Source organism: Sciurus carolinensis, chromosome 3, assembly GCF_902686445.1.
Source record: "Sciurus carolinensis chromosome 3, mSciCar1.2, whole genome shotgun sequence".
In the NCBI taxonomy this organism is placed as follows: Eukaryota; Metazoa; Chordata; class Mammalia; order Rodentia; family Sciuridae; genus Sciurus; species Sciurus carolinensis.
In genome coordinates, this window is record NC_062215.1 from 117,372,319 (window position 1) to 117,391,879 (window position 19,561).

Below are 19,561 nucleotides of genomic sequence, written 5' to 3' on the forward strand. Positions count from 1 at the left end.
AATCTTCTCTCTGAGTACATGACTTGTCTTCTCATTTTCTCTACTGGATGTTTTAGAGAGCATAAATTTTAATTTTAATGAAGTTCAACTTATCAGTGTTTCTCTTTCATGGATCAAGTTTGTTTATTTAACCTGATATTTCCTCTTAACAATGTGTTTCAAACATAAGTCTTGTAATAAATATACATTTTTATTTTTAAAAAAACATAAAAAATACTTCCAAGCACAGTGAAAAAATAAATGAGAAAGGAGTGCTTTCTAAGTTCATCTAGTATAAAAGTAGAAAAACTATTCTATAAAATATAATTTTATAAAATATCAATTTTATAAATAAATGTTATTTCAAACACAATTTACATTTTTTCTATTTTTCTAATTATTTCTCCTTAAGTTAATTTCTAATCTGCTATTACTCTTGTTACAATGTCAATGCAGATGTTTAAAGATAATCAAAATTTCACCATGTCTTTGGTTAGGCTTCTTAAAGGATAGCACAGTTCTCTGATACAAAATAAAAAGCTTTTAAATCTAACAATGAGACTTCAGAGAGGAAATGACAGTGTGGAAGTGGATCTGAGTGATAGAATTACTGAATTTAAAGATGAAATTTAAAATCAAATTCAAGACTATGGATTGTTTGAGCCTTTTGGATCACTCTAGATTGATAATAATCAGGACAAGGAGTCTTATTACTAATTAAAGCCTTGCATTTATTATTCCACTCTAGAATTTGCACACAAACTGTCTTTCATTTCTGGTAATGTTAATCAAGTAAATTAGTATGAAATATGCACCCCCCCAAAAAAAGATACCTTGCCTTGTGCCACTACCTCCTATAATTTTCACGATTTCCCTTCAGAGGAACTAATATTATTCCACTTTACAAATGAGAAAAATGGATGCTGCAGAAAATTCAGGGATCTGATGTAATAGCTAATATGGTGGAGCTGGGTTTTGAATGAAGGCCTGACTGATAGAAAAGCATGTGCTTTCTCAACAAACCTTACAGAAATATTATCACGCAGAATCAAGTGTGTCGTATGCTGACAAATACTCCTCATTTGGGTGGGACACACATATAGCTCTTGGTATGGGAGGAAACACCTAATATGGTGTGATAGCAAGTGTAAGGAGAGGCCAGGAAGAACTGAAATAAATGGGGAGGAAGAAGTAGTAATCTGTTTAATAAGCTGATTTCCTTTCCTTCTGGACAGCTGGACTACACTTCTCAGCCTCTTATAGTTATTCTGACCATGACTGCATATCATTTCCAGGCCTAATCCATAAAAAACACCTAGATGATCTCTCTCTCTTTCTTTCTCTGTGCTTCTGTCAGACTGTATTCTCGAATACTTAGTAGTAAGTGCTGCCTAACCCTGATCAGACTTCATCAGTACAAAAAAGGGACTTTCCACTCCACTCTGCCAAGCTAATAATAGTTCCAAATTTGTCTGTCACATCTGTTAGTGTTACCTTACCTTGACTAACACATAAATTGATATGAGAAGTGGGTTGCTACGAACAAAAACCTAAAATATGTGGACAGACATAAAAAATAAAATATATTGGACAGGAGACTGCAAAAAAATTAGTATCATGAGTTAGTTAATTTTATAATGATAACATTAAAAGCCAAAATGTTTTGAAAAATTGTCTGCAATCAAATGAATAATACCAAGTTCCCACCAAGCCTTTAAAAACAGGAGAAGTTGTGAAATGCAATTATTAATAGTGTGTAATATTTTTTAACAGTTAAATTTAGCAAGATAATTTTTTACTCTTTTTAAAATAAATTTTTATTGGTGCATTATAATTATACCTAATAACAGGATTCATTGTTATATATTCATACATACATGCAACAAAATTTAGCTACTTTCATTCCCCTTTACCTCTTCTTTCCCTCCTCTCCTCTCCCCGCCCCCGTCCCTTCATCCACTGTATTGATCCCCTTCCTTTACTCTGTTTTGATGATATCCCCTACTTTTTTTTTTTCATTTTTTTCTCTAGCTTCAACATGAGAGAAAACATATGATCCTCCACTTTCTGAGTTTGGCTTAGTTCCAAATAATGTTCTCAAGTTGCATTCATTTTCTTGCATATGATATAATTTTGTTATTCTTTGTGGCTGAATAAAACTCCATTGCATATAAATATCATATTTTCTTTAGTCATTCATGTTGGTTCTAGTTCATACATATTAAGGATTATAATTTGAAAACACATTGAGCACCTTGGTTAATTAAATTGAATTGTAAGTGTATCTACCCTCCCCATTTCTGTTGATGTCAAAGAAGTTTCCACTGGGTTGAAAGTTAGGACCAGAAGGGCAAAGATTAAAAACAAATAAATAAGGTTTAAGAATTATGTCTGAGGAGAACTTCAAGAGTGAAGACTGACACACCTGACCATGTGAAAATAAGACAAAAGCATATTATATGTTTGATAACTTACATTGTCAGAAAAATCAGACGTTCTGGTTTTTAGAACAACCATGACAACAACAAAAATTCAGGATTTAAACAACCATCAAATTCCCAAATTTCCACCAGCAAGAAAAAGGCTATACAAAGATGACTTATGCCTCATCACCAGCCTCACACAGGATCACTGAGGATAGTTTACAAGGAAGAAGTTCCTGCAGTGGAAGAAGGGTACCAGAAAATTCCTCCCAGAAAGTGGAATAGAGTCTCATAAAGGATCTTCCCCTCACCCAGAATGGGAGGTTTCTTCACTCCACAATAATGTTTTCTTTTTTTGGTGGGAGGTAGTGGGGATTGAACTCAGGGGCACTCAATCACCAAGCTACATCCCCTGCCCTATTTATATTTTGTATTTTATTTAGAGACTGTCTTATTGAGTTGCTTAGCGCCTTGCCTTTGCTGACACTGGTTTTGAACTCACAATCCTCCTACTTCAGTCTTCTGAGCTGCTGGGATTAAAATAATGTTTTCTCAGTTATTATGGAACAGTATTTCCTTGGTGTCTCCCACTATGGCCACTTCTAAGAAGGCCATTTTTAATTACTGCAATGCATACTGTTGTGTGTTGGGTATGCAGGTGCAGGAAATTGTCTTTTAGTTATAGTTTATGAGGAGGCAAATCAAGTCTGATGGAGAATAATGTGCAGCACATCTCGATTTTGAGTGGAATAAAAAAGAAAGGGGCAAACTATAGTAGAAACTGATGAGATGTTCATTGAAAGCATCTCTCTTTCCTCCTGGGTACATGGCTAGACTGCTATTTCCAGATTCCTGTCTAGTTGATGTGGACATGTCATTGAGTTCTAGCCAATAAAATGTTAGTGTAAATGACACATGAGTGATCCTTCTTGCATTCCTCTGTATTTTGATTCTCAGAATGAGTTTAAAATCTATGTCTTGAAAATGAAAGAGCCTGAATGACAGCATGGAGCAAACCACTTCATTGCCTCCTCACTACACCAACAAAACAAGAAAGCAAATTTTCTATAGTATCAAAACATTGATATATTGGGATTCCTCTGTTGCAAGGTAGTTACCCTATTAAATACTTCAGGAAAAACTTTCCAGAAAAAGAAAAAAAAATGAAATGGAACCCGAATTTCTCTTGCAATGAAGAAACATATGTATATTAGCAGGAAAAATGAGCAAAAATCTTGAGACAGGATTGAGCTTTAAAAGCAAGTAAGGACATGGTGTCAAGTCAACAAGTTCAACTTTATGATGATTCATGATCTAATATATTAATTAATAATAATGATGATTGCCTACATGGCAAGAATAAGTTGAGCATTTATCTTCAAGATACTCTAGTAACTTTATTGTTATACCCATTTTACCAGTGAGGAAATTAAGACATAGAGATATAAATAACTTGCCTTTATTTAACATCTCCTATGATGTAGACTTAGAATTGTAACTCATATCTGTCCCTCAAATCCATATTCCTTTTATTTTTTATATTTTTAAAATTTTCAACTGATATACAGAGGTAAACTAAATTCATAATGCTTATTTCATTTCAACATTTAGAAAGCTAAACAGTTTAAAATTTCCCTGCTATTACCAATTAGATATGAATGAAAATGTACATATGATGATTGAAGTCTTGAGGTTGAATGTTCCAAAATGATCCAAATCGTACTTCCATTAAATATATTTTTAGTTGATCACTAAAAGCAACACTCATCTTAATGCACCATTATCAGTCAGTTAATAACAGAAAAACCCATAAAATACATATCTCATCTATGTTTGTCAGTTTACACTAACCACTGTACTTCAGTGAATATAGACATAACACATGACTAATTTTCATTTGTCTCTTGTGAAAATCAAGCACAGAAATATACCTGCACACATTTTAAGCCCCCCCCCCACTTCTTTTGGCCAATCTGAAATTGTGCTTCATGTAATTATTTTGTTACTCTCTAGAAAATTATGATGTTCTTGCCCCCCAGGGGCTAAAGCCCAACAAAGAGAATCTATGGTCTAATGCCAATACCAGCTGTTGGAAATTATCTTCCAGCTCAAATTCAGTCTGTTGTTTTTAGATTTCAGGGGTTCTGGTTCCATTCCTAGAAACAACAATTTTTTTCAAAGGCTAAAATAACATTAATTGGTTACATTAAATTTTCTGAGTGTGTACTATTAAGGGATTTCCAAGTTGCCACAACATTTTTACTTGACCAGGTGCTGTGACCCTACGGTGCTGTTAGAAGGACTTAAGATGACATGTGGCTTGGCACTGGATTTCTCAGAGAGATTTCCACTGAAGACTTAAAAACTATAGGGCAGTGGCTCTATGAGAGCTGATCAAGCAGGACATGGTGGGGCAAGATAAATAGTCAAATGCAAGGAAAATACATTGCCTTCTAGTTTTCTCTTACAAAATAAGATTAATTATAATGTGACATATTTCTAGAGTACCTAAAACCTAATAAAGATGTTTAAAATGTATCATGTTGAGAATCTGACTTATCTTACCCTATGCAGCCATGTTTCTCAATGTTCTTGTTATAAATATTTATAATTAATGTCTCAATTGAAAAGTGCTTGATGAGAACCTGAATTGCTTTTCTAAGAATGAAGTACTTGACTTGAATCAAGTACTATATAGGTCTAAATGGTGAGTATAATTAAGAAAAAACTGAATACAGTGAATACACATAACATATTTTAATCAAAACACTGAGTAATAAAAAATAAAAGTTGTTATAACTGCAATTTTTAAAAATTTTTAAAAATTGTGAAATAATGGGTTTTGTGTTTGGAGATATTCATGTGAAACCATTAATAATTCCCATCTCTTAAGAAAGAAAGATCAACTGTAAAAGAATAGATTTGGAAGTAATTTCAGACAGGATTGTAAGACTGGAACATGAGGATCTGGGTGATAAAATTTACAATATTCTAATTCACATAAGTCAGATTTTTTAAAAATTCTGAAATGTGAAAGCGGATTTTCACTTTATGATTAAATGAATATTACTAAGGAAATTAGATTTTACTACCACTTTTAAAAAATTTACTTCCACTTTTGCTTCTAATCACAGTTATAAGTCCTTTCTGCTAGCAGCTAGAGGCAAATGGTACATTATATGGTATTAAGCTCATAAACATGCTCTCAACTTCCTAGTTTATTTTAAAGCCTCAAAGATTCTTGACATAGCAGGGGCATAAAATATTTTGTTGGGTGTTTTTATTTTAGGGCTTCAACAGGGAGATGTGCAAGTCTATTACATTTTTCTCAGTGAATGTAAAAGTGTTCCATGGTGCTCACTGGCTCTCTGTGTAGTCAACATGCAATAAAACAAAAGCAGCAATGGTTTTGCATGCTTCACTTACCAACTAAACAGCATAGCTTACCTCCCACTAACATCACCAGGTCAACAGTTAGTACACTAGCAGACTGCAAAAAGGTACTGAAATATTTTTTTGCAACTTGGTGTTATAACCATTTAGAGACGTGGATTTAAAATATATCCTGTTATAAAATATCAGTCCATTGATAAATAGCACAGTTTATGAATGGAATATAACATACGCATGCAGCCAACCTCCATCACAATATGACAAACAATAACAAAAAGAAATTGCTAAAAGATAATACTTTAGGTTTATCTTGCACTACAGGTACAAATATTAAGGCAGGCTTTTAGAGCAAAGAAAGATTTTTTTAAAAAAGAGCTTTGCAAACTTTATTTCTAGAAAGTAATTATCAAGCTGCATGGCAGCATAAAGTCCTATTGATCCAAATTTCTCTTTCTGTATGAACTTCACAGACTTGCATGACTTGGCATCAGTAAAAGCTAATGATGATTCATGCTATTGGCTTCAACAGGCCTGGTCCCTAGGAACTCAGCTTTGACCTTTCATTAGCACTTCTCTCCCAAGGCAAGTAGGATGATTCTCTAGGCATACTTCCTAATCACCCTAAAACACTTGGATAATCAGTTAAAAGTCAGGGTGAGGGGCTAGTATGCTAAGGGAAAGTGAAGATTCAGTCTAAGGGGAGAAAGCACCTGACTGTGTAGTCTGGTAAACAGTCCTGGAAAACCTGGAAAACAATTTACATGTTAAAATTTGAGTTAGGTAAAGTTAAAATAGCCATAAGTACAAAAAATATGTTTAAGTGCTATCAGTTGGTTTTAACTTTTAGTGGCATTTACTTCTCTCCTTGCTCTAAAACCCCATGTAACATTTATGAATGAATTCATTTTTCCTTGATCAAACATTTATTGAGCTCCTAGCACAATACTAGGCACTTAAATAGCATTCTGCTATGATTATACAGAAGTCATTAATTTTTTAAAATTAATTTTTAAAATAAATGTTTTAAGTGGCTCCTGAAGCAAGGATTGATTAAATGAAACATAAAGAATGGCTGCACAAATAATTTGAAAACTTTTCTCTTTCTCTTACTCCTTCTCCTCTCTTACTGCCCCTCCTTCAATCTCCCTTCCCCTGTAACACACAAAAACACACCTGTATACACAGCCTCCTTTCACTGTCCAACTTCATGTTGGACCAGTGTAATGAGCAGGTGCTTTTAGCAATCAAGGTTAAAGGGAAAAAAGCAAGTTTGAATTCTTTTAGTTAAACAAATAACCTAATTCTTAATTATAAAAATAGAAAATGAAATCTAATAAGGCAAAGAAGTATTTTTGTTGCAATATTGGTAATGGTTTGATTTTGATAACATTATAAACAAACACTTATTGAAATATTGCATTAACAATATCAGCAGTAAAGACTGCCAGGAATGACAGACTTTAGGTCAGTCGAAGTTCTTGTACAGTATACGTTCTACTGCATAAATCATTAGTCCACCTCTGTTTCAAAACATTGAACTTAAAATAACCTCACTTTTTTCTAATATGAAATTAAATCCCACTTGAATTATCCTTTCTTCATTCTATATGGATCAAACGCTTTTTGCCCTAATCTTTCTACCACAATTCTCCTTTCAAAAGAGACCAAAGGTCTTCTCACCAGTCTCATGATCTCTTGTCAATACTTACAGTCAATATAGTTAATTAAGTTAATATTGTTAATATTGTTCACCTTCCAGACCTTCAGCAATCTTATTTCCCTTTTTTTATATTCTGCAATACAAAATTACTTTTTGTTAGATTTCAGATTAATCCCTCCCCCCTCCACACAAAAATTAACACCATCCCTGCTTTCTCCCAAATATAAATGGTCTCCCAGGCTTGTTCTCTGCTTCATTTTGTCCTTGGATTCTTTTACGATAGCTTGGATTCTGTGATTTCTCTCTGTTGATGGTTCCCAAACCTCAAGTATGATGTGACAAGAGCTTTGAGAGAGAGGAGTCTGAACACCTGCCTTTTGGGAGTCTCGTTTCCTGTAAAGTTTTGATGAGCAACTTTTCTTAGTCATTAAGTGTGAATGTGTGTGCACATGTTCTAGTAATGAAGTACATTTTAAAGAACACTAGTTATGATGTAACCTGAAGAATTCAATTCTATCTGCTAGTTTCTGTTGTTTTCTTTTTTTGATTTTGCTTTACTCTTTACACACACACACACACACACACACACACACACAAACTTAAGTAGCAATCTTTTAATATAAGCACAAATAATACCCATTGTTACAGATGACTTTAGAGTTTTAAATATGAAGTTTTCTGTTTGAAGTTATTACATTATTTGGGCAAACAGATTTATTGAAGGTGTAACTGACATGAAATTTTTAAGTTTTGCACTTCATTTAACGTAAGATGCAAACCTTTAAACTTGCATATTTCAATCATATTGGAAGTGGCACAGGAAAGGAACTAAGAGGGTAAAATTCCTAGCTGGACAACATAAACAGATAAAGTATACCAGGTAGTAAATTTATCATAAAATTGGCAAAAGAACTACATTCATCTTTAGAAATAGGTATTACCTGCCCATAATGAACAGGGCTATTGAGAGAATTAAATTAATTCACAGTCAAGAGAGGGTAGTATTATCATTAAATTCCAGTTCTCCACCTTTTTAGAAGGGCTTTGCTGCCAGAGCCCATTGTGGCTTACAGTTCCAATTATAAGTTAATCCTCACATCTGAGAAAGGCAGGTATAGGTTTGATTTTGTTTTTAATCTCTATTTTACAGATAAGCCATCCTGGGAAAGTTTAAATGACCGGCCTAAGATTACTCACTCAGACATAACCAGAAGTGGAATTTGGCTGGTTTCTCTCACTTATTTAGTTTTCTGCCCGCTGGATGTAACTTTTGTCATAACTGACTCCAAAGAAGTAATACAGTTCCTGTTCTTAATAAATATAGATTTTTCTTATCAGTTAATGTAAAATTATTTGACATTTTCATGATTAGTTATTATTGATAAAAACAGTGACCAAGTAAATTTCTTCTTCTACTAACAATGGGAGTGAGTTCTCTCAATGCACAGGGAGGAAAAAGAGATATGTCTAAGTAGAAAAAAAAAACACAAAACATAAAACAGTTATTTAATTGAATACAATTGTTAATTTAATTAAGTTATATGGCTGTTAAACAGTCATATAATTAACTAACACTGGATTTTCTGTCCATTCCATGAAATTCATAACAAGGCACGATCACCTAGCATCAATATGTGAAATCTTTTCAGTTACTTCTAAATTTTTTTCTTTATTTTCATCTTCATTGATTTTTAAATATTTCAAAGTTTTCACTGTCAATAAGTTGGGTGTTAATTGTACAGATTTGTTTTGCTCAGAGCTGCTCATAAATAGGGCCAGTGGTGTGAATATTAGCATTATACCTACATATCAGCTGTTGATTTTTATTAGGTTCTTTATTCTGTAAGGTAGCATTTATCTTAATCACTAAGGAATAAGGTTTGTAATAGAACTATCTATTTTCAGGGATAACTTGCAAAATATTAGATAACATGGAAAAGTATTATAAAATACTGGAAAATAACATATTGGGTAAAAAGTATATAGATATTTGTGTATGGACATCTCTGCAAGTTTCTTCCAACTCTAAAATCAAGATTAGCTTTTCTTTGAAGGTTGTGTCAAATTTATCTTTTATCAGGGATGTTTCTAGATTGTCATTGCATTTTAATTTTCCAGTAATTAGGTTTAAATTTTTAGATTTGTACATTTTACAAACTTCTACAGCTTCCCCTTTGAAGTTTGAATAAAGCACACATTTGTCTTTCTCTCCCAGACTTAAACTTCATTCCATTGATTTCCTCATATGGGGTGTTGATTTTATTTCAAGTTACACAATATTAGCAAGAACTACATAAGTAATTTTGAGAAACTCAACAAACAACAGTAAAACCTTCTTCACTTTAAAAATTCAAAGAGATGTGGTCCACATCTCTATTTTTAGCTTTTAAAAATGAACTTATTATCTGTATAGTAGAGCCAATTTTTTTAGAAGAGTAGGTCAGGTTCCTAAGCTAGATTCAGTCTGACTGAAAGAGTGAAAAGCACAAGAAAACTGGGAAGACAATGAAGATATGCATGCATTTACTATTCTATGAAAAAATGTCAATATACAAGTATATACCACAATAACATTTTTTTTTCCTACTGCTAATAAAATTTATTCAGGGGTTTGTTTTGGAAATCACAGTATACATGAGGGTTCTTTGTGTTTAAAGGAAGCTAAGTGAAAAAGAGGTGATTATTACAAAAAGAAAAAGATCACTTAAAAATATAATTGGTAATAGCTGCAGCGCATAGCTAAAACATAGTAAATTCCAACTACTTGTCAGACTACTACGTAGCTGATTTATATACTTGATTGTTGACCCTCAGGACAACCTGGTAAGGTAGATATGACTCTTCTCTTCAGATAGTGAGGTCACTTGGGGAAGACCCCTTGCCTATTAACACCTTCAGAGGAACTGGGTTTTTATTTATTTTTTCCCCTAGAATGTGGTGCACAGACTTACTGGAACTTTGGATTATTCACACGTATTTGCACGGAAGGGACTTAAAATGATCCACAAGGAAAAATCATTACCGTTTTGAGGAGAGTAGCATGGGAGAAGAGTTTGTCACGTTTTCTTTCTTGCTAAATAACATCACTTTGCTGCTGTTGAGTCAAAGATACACACTAAAAACAAAATAAAAGCCAAAAAAAAAAAAACCCTCTTATTTATTAATTTATTTTTGTTTGGTTGGAGGGGGGTGCAGTTGGCGGAAGTTTATTTGGAGCGAAGATAAGGAAGGTCCGCTGCTCTACCTACAACTTTTAAGAACATTGCTGCCTTGGTTTCTTTCAAAGCTCGGGCACACTTCTGGGCTTATTACTAGGAGGAAGGCAGAGAAGTACCACTCTTTTCAGCTGCCGAAGGGAGGACGGGGGCGCTGTCTAGTGACTGCGCGATTCCTTCAAGGAGGCGACCACCCCCTGGGATTCGCTCTCCAAGAGTGCCTTTGGTGCTCGAGTCCCACGACCGCCACATGGCGATGCCAAAGCTCTGAACCTCCGGGCCGAGGCTCTGGGGACAGTGTCACCCCGGGACGCCCTTTCCTGCCACAGGACGCGCGCTGCTGGCTGTCAGAAAGCGCCCCAGGCCCAGCTCGGTGGACAGGGCTTTCTCACTGCACCTAAGGATCCGGTGCCAAAAGCCCCTCACAACGCCCCTCTCCCGCTCCTCCCCCATTCCAAGCCCCAGCAGCACAACGCCGCCACTCCCGGAAACAAGCCTGCTGAGCAAAGGCGGAGGAAAACCTTGGGCCTTCCGCTCTGATTGGTCTCCCCTAGCCGCGCGGGGCGAGGCTGCGATTGGCTGCCGGGCGTTGTCAGTCGCCGAGGCCAGAGCCATCGCCGGGGAAGCGCAGCCGGGCTCGGGTGCTCGGGCTGCCGCCGCGGCTGCACGACTGGTGCAGCTGAGCGAGCTCGCGCGGGCTCTTCCACCGCCGCCTCCGCTGCTGCCCACCCCGCCGCGCCGCCGTCGCTGCCGGTCTTGCAGGAGGCCACCGGGGAGGGGCGACCGAGAGAGCTGAGCACGAGGAGGCGGAGGCGGCGGAGAAGTGATGCTGGCGCCGGGGATCCGGGCAAAGGCAGCGGAGCAGCAGCATCTTCGGGACCCTGGCTGCAGCGTCCCTGTGGCCCGTGGGCCAGTCCAGCCGCCAAAGACCACGCGCCGGGCGGGTAAGGTGCGGCCCCCAGGACCGCTTCTGTGATCTTTGAGGGTTATGAGGCTCTCAGTGGCCGGGGCATCATACAAGGGTGTTTGGGACCCGGACAGCGAGTCCCGACGCTAGGCAAGGCTGATGCCGGTGCTCTTGCGGCTCCAGCTTGTGTGTTCTCCCTTCCGCGTTGACAGACTTTGACAGCGCGTGGCTGGCATTGTGTGTGAGTGTATGTATGTGTATGTGTGTATGCGCGCGCACGCACGCGGTTCGGGGCACTTTGCAGGGAGAGCGATGGGTCCCCTTTCATGGACCGATGTCCTTCAGGGATCCAGGCTGGGATGGAGTGAATAGGATGCTCTTGGCTCAGCAGGAGAGATAATTCACAGAGCCCACAGAAAAGTCTACCGTGGCTCGTAAAAAGCCGGGCAAATTGAACTTTATTGCCTTAATGAAAATGAGCTGTGGATCTAGCGCGCCAGGAAAGAGGCGCGTTCACTGAGGCTCCCCAAAGTCCCACTTTGCGCCGGGGACTTGGGAGGAGAAAAGGAAAGTAACGGTTGGTTCATCTCGCTGAAGAAAAGGAGGAAAGAGAAATCGGGGCGGGGGGCAGTGTAGACTTGGGGAGTGGCGACTTTTAGGTGTCTGAAGCTCCTTGTAGGATGCTCACTACACTTTCTGGAGTGCAGATTTGAGAGTGGAAAGAATTCAGCTCTGAGGGACTGGCAGAGGCTCCTCCCGCCCGGTGGCGCCGTAGGGTGCAGGTGTCCGACACCCGACAACTCAGCAGAGGCGGAGTGGGGCTCTGGTGCGCGATAACCAGGTGTCCAGGTGAACCCACTGCCTCCCCAGGCCTCCTTAACCCGAGTGCCCTCGGGTGTTGGGACCAGCCCGAAGTGCTTCTGCAGCTGTCAAATACCAGGTGGGAGGCTCCGCCCTCCAAGAAAGTTCAAACCCGCAATCCAGACCTTGAGCACGTTAACCACCAAAGGTAACCTGGTTTATGTACCCAGCTTCCTCCAGAGATATTTTGCTTTTATTTCACATCACATTATTTTATCTTATAAAGCCACTAGGAATTCCATGTACGCTGCAACCCCTTCCGCAGAAGGCGACGTTTATGCGCTGCTCCTAACGAATCATTGCTGTAGGACTAAGTCCAGATCTCGGTGGCTTAGTGCAGTGGTTTCTCCATCCCTGTTCAGGACGTACAAACTTAGTCTTGGCGATTATTTCCTATGTGACCCTTTTGTCTCCGTAGAAATCTTTGCTAGGAAAACTTCTTGCGGTATCTTGGTACTAAGAAACTGACCCCTTCCTGGCTCAGATGGAAAGCTTAGGTCTTTCACAGAGGCGATGGGGTTTCAGGAAGGAATGGAGGTGGAGAGGGCAGCTCCCTGCCTGGCAGCTCTTGTAAAACGAAAATCGGCCAGATTCTGAACTGGGAACTGTACTTTACCTATGTCGCTTCATAATTTCTTTCACTGGAGGAAACATTTGTTCAAAAACCAAAACAAATCTCGACACAAAAAGACCCAAATCTAAACCGCAGGAACCACTTTGGCTAGGATCATTTTTTATTTGAGAAAACAGAGAAAATGAAAGTAAGGCACCTGATAGGAATACTGTAGAAAGTCAGGAGGGAGCTGTCCAAAACGTCAGGGTGTTTTGATGGTTTTTGTTTGTTTGTCTAATTGCAAAGAGTCTGTTTTCCCCAATTTAGTAACTAAGTTATTCTAAAGCAGATAAATAACTTACAGTAAACTAGCAGTGATGTTTGTTTGGTGTCTGAAAACTGTTGAGTGTTCTTTTCTTCTTTTTACTCACTTATTTGATGAGCTGTAAACGTAATTTTTGTATGATCTTAGTTAAACACATATTGCATTTAGGTTAGTAGAAAATAGGTGCTAAATATTTCTTCTTAGAATTTATCATATCTGGCTAAAAAGTCTATTTTTCTGATATAATTAAAGTATAGAGGTTGTTAGGTTTCAATACAACATTGATCTCCCTTCACATGATATTGCTATTGTAGCAATTGAAACATTGTTCAGGACATTGTTAAGGTTATTAAGCACATTAAGCTGTTGGTTTTGGTTTTGTGTTTCATTTATGCAGTCCTGTGGGCTGGTAAAAACTGTATCCCCTCATGGGTTTTTATGATGGAAATTGGATTAAAATGTGCTATACGTTATTAATAAATAATTTGTAGATAAGCTTAAATTAAAACTAAGTTACCAATAACAGCCAATACTAAAAATGTTGCTTCTAAAGAAAATTATAACAAATTGACTAAGGAAGTGCTTTTCACTTTGATATCAGGGAACATCTTATAAATCTACTACGTTATGTATTGGGGTAAACCACATATCTTAAAAGGGAATGGGTCTTTGTACTCATTTTGAGGTGGTCTCTTTTTAAGGAGGGACTTTGAGAAATAATTTTGCAGATAATTAAATGTATTTTTCATATATAATGAAGTGTAGATAAATGTGTCAATTGGCCTAAATATTGGGATCAAGCAGGCGGTATGTCTAAGTGTAAGCAGAAATAATTCAGGGTGTGAGGGTCAGGGTGGGGCACAGGTTTATGGGTGGTAATGTGTAGTGCTAGTTAACTTAGTTTATACAAGCAATTAAAGTTCTGCTGGTTCTGCTAATGTACTTCAATTTTGACTTGTTTTGCTTCAGGGCAGCCCATGAACTTAGAGTGCCATATATTCTGGATGGATTTTAGTAACTCAAGTAAATGTCAACTTGTCAAAGCTCTAGGCCCCTAAATTCACTTTTTGACCTATACCAAATTTTAATTTCAGTACTTACTGGTCAACTTTTCTAAAAAGATCATACTTCATATAAAAAGTAATGCAATAGATAACATTATCTTTTGAAATAGAACTTGTCAAATTAGAGTTCGTATGTGGATAATTAAGATAATGAGGTTTGGTTTTCTTTTATAGCAATTTGTTTTTATTCATGTTGAAGTCATTCTTTTTCTAAAAGGAACAATTTTAAGGGAATTATAGCCCTCACCCAGTATTAAATCAGAAATTCATTCTCAATATCTCCCTGTCTCTTCTGTCTGCCTGCTTACCTGTCTCTCTCTCTCTCTCTCACACACACACACACACACACACACACATACACACACATACAAACACCGAGGCACAGAATATAACCAGAAATGAATTCCCAAGCCCACTCTGAATGGTGAGTGTCCATAATAGGGGAATATTTCATTGTCCTTAGTAATCAATTATTAATTAATTATGATACTGGTTTATTCAATTAAAATATAATAATTTGTACTGTGTTCCTATTCTGTGTAGACCACTGTTCTAGTTGCTTATTATATATCACAGAATAATTCTGAAAAAGAACCCTGCCCTCATGAGATTTATGTTCTATTGATGATAAAATAGATGATAAAAATGGAATTATAACTAATATAAAATAATTATCTCCTATCAATAATCTATTTCTAAACCTTCTATTCCATGGATCAATCTCTTTGCATTTCATTTTCTCTCCAGCTAATGTATATATGGCTACACAAATATGCTCAAATTAATGTAAACACTCAAAAGTAATCACAATGATAATCCAAAGCATGTTGTTCCTGCAGGAGGACCACAAAAACACTGCATTTGATATGAGGTTACAGGCAAAAGGGAGGGATTCCAAGAAGATTAAACAATGAAAGAAAATGTATCTGTCCTTTAAAATATCTTCAAAATCAAACCAAAATTTTGTTCAGAGAAACTAGGGTGAAAATGTTTATCCTTTAACATATCCGTTTCAAATAAACAACATATTAAAAGGCATTTATGATTATGACTATCCAAAGTCAAGTCTATGTAACCTCATCCAAAGGAGATAAGTGAGTTGGTATTGATAAGGATGAATTCAAAAGCATAATTCAGGTGAGAAATATTTTCATTTTCTGCATTAAAAGTCTCACATTCATGTACCTCTGTAAAAATTGATCAAAAACCCTAGTGTTTCAGGTCAGAGTTTTTCTAAAGCTTATACTTCAGAAAATTTTTCCGACTAACTTTGCCTTTAGTTAAATATTAATTTGAGGGAATAGAGATGTAGTTCAGTGGTAGATTGCAGGAGTCTATGGGTCAGATAGCCAGTACCACAAAAACAAAACAAAGCAAAAACCAAAAACAAACAAATCAATATGGTTATCCAGACAGTCCAATTATGAATAAAACTTGGCAAAATTTATCTAGGTTCTATTCCCTTAGGTATAAAAGTTGGCAATTATTATTTCAATTTTTAAATTTTTCTTCCATTTCATTATTTTCTTTAGCGTCTTTAGCTTGCATATCAAAAGAATTATTACTGAGGTGCAGTCTTGCAAGCCTGCTTGTAATCCCAGCAACTATAAAGGCTGAGACAGGAGGAACACAAGTTTGAGGTCAGCCTTAGCAACTTAGAGAACTTGTCTCAAAAAAATTATAAAGTACTGGGGACTTAGTTCAGTGGTAAAGCAACACTGGGTTCAATCCCCATTACAAAAAAAGAAGAAGAAAAAAATTATTACTCCACCTCATATGAAGAATGAGAACCTAGTTTGATTTTTAAAAACTAGTTTGTGAATAACATTTTCATATTAGAGGAAAACTGAAATTATACTAACTAGAAGCTCTACTATATAATCATTTAATGCCAACCATTTCTTACATTCTAATGTGCTAGGATTATTAGTACAGGGCACACAATGCTGACTCATTTCTGAATGAATTTCTATCACCCGAGATGGGATTCAAGATTTCTGTGATACAATCCAGGTTTAGGAAATGAAGAAATCATTCTGAGATTGTCATCTCAATAATTTATTTCTCCAGAGTTGAGAATAAATAAATCACTCACTTAAACTTTTGCCATTTTTTTTTTCTTGATTTTTCTCTTTTCTGATCCCAGTGCAAAATTTTAGGAAAATAATTAAAAAAAAAATAACAACTAAATTAAGCAAAAGTATACAAGGACAACCATGTTTGATTATGAAATTGATAAGAGCTAAACAGAATCTGATGTTCTGAGCTGGGAAGAATCAGGTCATTATCCCAACTTCTATGCATAAGGAAGAATACTACTCTAGGAAGTTGAATCAGTTGCCGAAAGTTAGTTGAATGTGGAACAGGTCTAAAAACACTGTTTGTTACTGCTAAGTACATATGTTTACCCGCTGCCATTTGCTCATTACATATAGATCTATATTTTGTAAAATAGTCATGTAAGGAGAAATGACTGCATCTATTTGTGCATGTACTATTTTAATATTTGACATAATGTTATACTGCATTAATATTATGTTGGAACAAAAGCCAAAGAAAGATAAATAGGAATGCATTTAGAAATGCTAAGATTTATATGACTGGGGTAACTTTGCAAGTAAAACACTTGAATTTAATTCCTTTCTTATGTCTATAGAATATAGACATATATACTCCATAGAGGTATATCTATATATTCTATAGAATCTAGTTTATAGACTAAAATCTTTAAACCAGAATTTTCTAATTCCTAAGGTATACAGAATTAATTCAAAGAGAATGATAGTGAGCTTCAGGGACTCCAGAAATTCCCAAATTATTTACAAGCTTTTATAGTTCTTGAATGCTCTAGAATAAGGAAACATGGTAAATAAAAGTTTAAAAGTTACTGCTCTAAGTTGGTTCTATAAAACAACACAAACATACAGACACACACACACACACACACACACACACACACACAGAACAAGAATCATCAGAGCAGAAAGGGAAAACCTATATAGATGATTAAAAGATTTTAAAGAACAAGAACTTTTCTTTTGGTAGTCAAAGAAAAGAAAAACTATTGCTACATTCCATCAGAAGACTCCTCCTGCATAGATATGAAGAGGCAAATCATTGTCATAAAATGTAAATTTTTAACTGAAGAGATGTTTTAAAAATGATGTACTGTACTTAGTTCTGAGTAATTAGCATTTTGTTTATTTTTCAGCTATGGAGTGCTTTTATAACATCAGGGCTATACCAGTTCTTCACTGAACAAGACATGCAGGCAACTTTTTCCAGGGTCCTAGGACTCAGTCAAGAACAGTTGCCAGAGGCAGTTTCTTTGTATACAATTAGTTATAAATTTAGTTGCTACTAGACTTGAAAAAATTATGTTAAATGTATACAAGTTGCCATGGCTTTGTGAATAGGCTTCCTGGATTCTGTATGTATCCATGCCAGTAGTAGTCTAGAGATTAAGCACCACAGCCTATCACTGCTTTAGGTTCATGTCTATGAAATTCTGGTAGCATCGCTGATTGATTGACTTCCAATTTTTGAGGAGTTAGACGAATCAAATATAAGTAATATGTTGTTTCCCCAAGTGAACACAGCTTACCTAATTACAGACAGGAGAGGTGCTATATTTAAAATAAGCAACAACTAACACACAATGGATGGTATAGGTAAAATTATTTTAGTCATTATTTTGGCCTAATTTTCTTTATCAAAAAAAAAGAAAGAAAGACAATCCTCAGTTTCTAAAGTTGCTGACTAAAATACAAAATAGGCCAATCTTAAAATTGCTTTAAGTCAGCTAAAAATAGTCTTTCTTTGTTGGTTCCTTCCCTCTCTCCATATATATATGGAGATATATCCACATACACACATATATATAAACTTTATATTTTAAATGTTACAATTATTTCAATGCTGCCTGAAATACTCTTCTAATTTTATGTCATAGCCAAGATATTAAAACTCAAAACTTTACTCAGGGACATTTACAATAAATGTCAATAAGTGGAGAAATTTACAAAATAAAAATACCGAATGTGTATATAAATGTCATTTTATTTTTCAGAACTGGAACTGAGCCCAAGGCCTGGTATGTGTGAGGTACTCTACCACTGAGCTGCATCCCAGCCCAAGTATATAAATGCTTTTGCTAGGAACAGACATTACTTTAATAGTCAATAAAAATCTATACTAAAACAAACAAAAGAATAGGTAGAAAAATAATTGTGGGTTGGGGCTTTCAGACAGGCTGATAAACTTAATTTAGGAAAAAAGAGAATTAATAGTAATTCTTTTTTTCCACATTAAATAAATATATATCAAGTGAAATTTGACTGGTTTCCTAGTTGGGTAATTTTTCAGGAGTAATTTTGGAGTTTGCTTTTCAAATCTATCTCAAATTAAATTAAAATGTACTTTCATTTTGTGGACGGAAAGAATTATTTTTGAAACAACAATTTTTGTAAAATAATAAAAATAATTATACATGTTTTATCAGTTACCTGGGTCTTTCTGAGTTACTTAGGGCCTCACTGAGTTGCTTAGGGACTCGCTAAGTTGCTGAGGCTGGCTTTGAACTCACCATCCTTCTGCTTCAGCCTCCCTTGCCACTGGAATTACAGGCATGCACTGCCGCTCCCAGTACCTATTATATCTTAAGAGCATAAGCTATAGTCTAGGTCTGTTCTTTATGAAGTGCAATTAAAGATTCCATTAAATTTGATTATGATAAGACTGAAAACCATGTTTTTATATAGGTCAAAAAATAAAAATAGATTTTGAATATAAGTTAAGATTTTGAATATTCTTTACTCTTGGTTCAAACCTACAGATCATAAATTATAACTTCTAAAGAACAACAAAGGGGTCTGAATATAGGGATGAGTGGAATTATTTGAAGAGCACAAATGTGTTCTTCTTGTAATTTATTTTTTATGTTGCTTATGTGAGTTTATTTACAGCCTAAATGTCTATAGAAAATCAACATATGAAATATTTTACTATTGTCACAGGTATATAATTAATAAGAGCACCTAATTTAAAATTTGTTCTTAAGTTAAAGTCAGATTTATATGGGCCGGTTGTCTGTGTGACCATGTAATTAACACTCAACAATTTTTACTGTGTCTTTAGCTATTTATCATGATTCTCTTGCAATGTACTTTTGAGCAACAATTT

General features: G+C 35.9%; 1 protein-coding gene across 5 annotated transcripts in view; it reads left to right on the top strand.

Annotated features, from left to right (window-relative positions):
- The first annotated feature begins 11,291 nt into the window (after window positions 1-11,291).
- Window positions 11,292-19,561, top strand: part of B3galt1 (beta-1,3-galactosyltransferase 1) — a 557,516-nt gene continuing 549,246 nt past the window's right edge. For 4 of the 5 annotated variants that reach the window (XR_007107568.1, XM_047542778.1, XM_047542777.1 and 1 more), the window contains exon 1: window positions 11,292-11,614. The gene's annotated coding sequence lies outside the window, so the exon portion shown is untranslated. Of the gene's footprint in view, window positions 11,620-19,561 lie in introns of all 5 variants that reach the window. The other variant, XM_047542779.1, reaches the window with a different exon arrangement.